The sequence below is a fragment of the Pinus tabuliformis genome, chromosome 3_2 (genome assembly GCF_031772625.1).
Source record: "Pinus tabuliformis cultivar Carrire ecotype Pingquan chromosome 3_2, CPIR1, whole genome shotgun sequence".
Taxonomy (NCBI): domain Eukaryota; kingdom Viridiplantae; phylum Streptophyta; class Pinopsida; order Pinales; family Pinaceae; genus Pinus; species Pinus tabuliformis.
Window position 1 is genome coordinate 151,689,721 of NC_142302.1, and position 3,426 is coordinate 151,693,146.

Genomic DNA, 3,426 nt, shown 5'->3' on the forward strand with positions numbered 1-3,426 from the left:
TTCCATGCTCGTCATTTAAACCATTAGCAGCGGATTGGAATTTTCTTCCAAATTTTGCATGTTTTCTATCCAGAGGATTGAAATTTTCTTCCAAATTTTTTACGTTTTCTATCCAGAGATTGCATAATCTCAGAAAGGCCCGATTGCAGTTACCATATACAATACACCTTGCATTGCTGCGCTAACTTCTCCAGATAATTTACCGTTTAAATGGGGTTTTGTCCAGACACACAGGAAATCCGCAGATTGTATGAGACCTTGGATGAAAATAGCGACGGGAAACTGACCGTAACAGAAATGAATCATTTCTTGAAAAGACTGGGAATGGATATCTCGGAAGAAGACTTGAAATATCTGGTTGCACCAATTTCCGAGAGCGAAGATGGAAGCTTGACATTCGAAGGATTCGTTAGACTGTGTGAGTCTATTCTAGAAGATAATAGATCAGAAGATGAATTAAACGACGGCGATGGGTGCGATGCTTTAATGGAAGCTTTCAAGGTATATGACATGAATAACGATGGATTCATCTCCTCCGCGGAGCTTCAAGAGGTGCTGTGTAATTTGGGATTGATGGAGGAAGAAGATTTGGGTAAGTGCCAGAGGATGATATGTACATATGATTCTGACTCCAACGGGCTCTTAGACTTCACGGAATTTAGAAACATGATGACCTCTAATATACCTGCGCCTTCCCGCTAATCTTCACGAGTTCTCGCCTCTATAGCTAATTGAAATACCGTTTGTAACAACTCTCGTGCGTTGTTTATTTAAAGAAACAAAAGAACCATCATTCGTTTCGGGATCGCACACTTTGGCTTAAAATTAATCATCATGGCGTTTTGCATAGCATACCTGCTTACAATTAAACTTTGATGGTTAGAATTTTTTATGAGTCGATCTTAATTTTACGATTATGGTGATGTTTGTTATACATAATGGTCAGCAAGCACCACTCAAGTTGGAGGAGAATTTGTGACGATGAGGACGAGCATATTGAATATGTTCGGCGTTTATTGATGATCATAGATCATGAATATGAATATGTATTAAAAAATAGTTACCAAGTTCGCCCATATTGGCCAAAAAAAACACTTCGTAATTCGCTGATTCTATATGGTTCTGCCTAATAATTTGGTTATACCAGTTCGGTAGGTTAAAAAAATTTATATCAAAAGATTGAAAGTAGTACTTGTAAAAACAATATATTCTATAGGAAAAGAACAATATATTTTTATGTTTAAACAATTTTCCGTTGCTAAAAACAGTGAATTCGATATTAAAATATGGTAGTTTGCAATGGATATAAAAGTATGACAAAGTACTAAATTATTACATAATAGTAAATTATATGAAAAGAACTTGTAAAAACGATATATTTTATATTCTATATGAAAAGAACTTATAGAAACAATATATTTTTACGTTAAAACAATTTTCCGTTGCTAAAAACAGTGATTTCGATATTAAAATATGGCAGTTTGCAATTGATATAAAAGTATGACAGAGAATAGTAAATTCTATTCGTAACAATCTGTAAGATATGTATTTTTTATTGAATTTTGTAGAGTAATTTCTTTTTGTTATTTGGAATTTGAATTGTAACTCGAATGTGGTGAATTTGGTTATTATGATTAAAATAATCATCTTTAATAATTAGTAAACAAACAAATTTGTTTGTTGATGTTATGTTGTTTTGTTTTGTTTGTTTTTTTCCTGGGTTAATTTTGTTTAAAATTTGGTAGAGATTTTAAGTTATTTAATGTGCAAAGATCGTATATCTCAAGGGTTTTTTTAGGGTACTAAATCTATTTATGTATTTAAAAGTATAATTTAAACAATAAAAAATCATAATCTTATTAAAAATTGCTAAAAATGATTTCTCTATTAGTTAAATTAAACCATTTAGATTGTGCAAATTACAAGGTCAAATTTAACATTCCAAAAATCCTAGTTAGATGTTCATGAAAGGTAAAAATTGTTTAATAGTTAGAGTGCATGTATATAAATAAGTAAAATTTATTAAAATACTAATTTTACTTTATTGTTATATTAATAAAGGCTAAAAATCGTGGATGATTGAGTGGAAAAATTGTTATCCTCCCTACCTCCACTCAAACTTTGATTATGACATGTTTTGATTTAGTGAACTAATTGTGGATTGAGGTTCTTTGTTATCAATGAGGAATATCTCACCCTTTTGAGTTGGAAGGGGGGAGGGTGATTAGTTTCATGCAAAATATACATGGATATATATGTATATATGGAATATTTCCATATTAGGGTTTTCTAAGTAGTTTGTAAAAATTGTTGTAGAAGCTTATGGGTTGTTGAAGGGACAGGTGATGTGATATCCCTAGATCTTGTAAATGTTTTATTTTACTGCAGATCAAACAAACTATTTAATTTTTATTTATTAAAATTACTTTTCCCGTATTTGATTTTGATTATTTTGTAATAAAACAATAGTTATTGGTAAATGTATTTTTTTTACTTATAAATCACTTTGTTTTTTTTTTTTTTTTTTACTTATGAATCACTTATGTTTTTTTTACCTGTTCCAACTGATTTCTTGAGGATTTATTCAAGAAGATCAAGAGGATAAGGGTATCTAAGATCAGGAGGAAAAAGGTTGTGCTGAAGGGTCAGGCAATATTGAAACGACTATGTCTGGTTAGGACTTTAGGACTAGCAGGGCTGACACTGGAAGTTCTCATAGAAGAGGTTTCTGAACATAGGAACAACTCATAGAAGAGGTTCCTCATAGAAGAGGTTTCTGAACATAGGAACAACTCATAGAAGAGGTTCCTGAGCATAAGAACAGCTCGGAGGGAGATTGTTTGGAATAATAGTCTCAAGGTTGGGAGGAAAAGCAAACGAGAAGCAAAAATCCTGGTTGTAGACTAGTATAGAAGAAAATATGGAAACAACGGTCCAGATAAGTGGAAGAAATCTCTTTCTTTTACTAGATGTTTTCCTAAACGCTGTAGGTCTTATTCCTGTGTATAGATATGATTTGCTTACTAAATAAGTATGCAATTGTATAGGTATGAATTGCTTGCTAGGTAATCATAAAATATGATTTGCTTACTAAATAAGTATACAATTGTATAGGTGTGAATTGCTTGCTAGGTAGTCATAAAATTAGAAATTGTCTAGATAATTCCTGGAGTTATCATCAGACAAAATTTATATAAACATTACCATAGAGATAAGTAAATCTTCAGCATAATTATAGACCAGGACTATAAACAGCGTACTGCTATTCTTTTCTGACCAGGACTATAAACAGCATACTGCTATTCTTTTCTAGATAAACTGAAACAAGAATGAAACAATATTAATTATCGACACAAAAAAGAATAAAGAAAGACCATCTAAACAATTACCAACCTCATGTACTGAGATAACTAAATACATAAACGT

At 31.5% G+C, this 3,426-nt stretch overlaps 1 pseudogene; it reads left to right on the forward strand.

The window, feature by feature from the left end:
- The first annotated feature begins 210 nt into the window (after nt 1-210).
- LOC149180255 (calmodulin-like protein 3 pseudogene) lies at nt 211-702 on the forward strand (annotated as a pseudogene).
- Nucleotides 703-3,426: the final 2,724 nt, after the last annotated feature.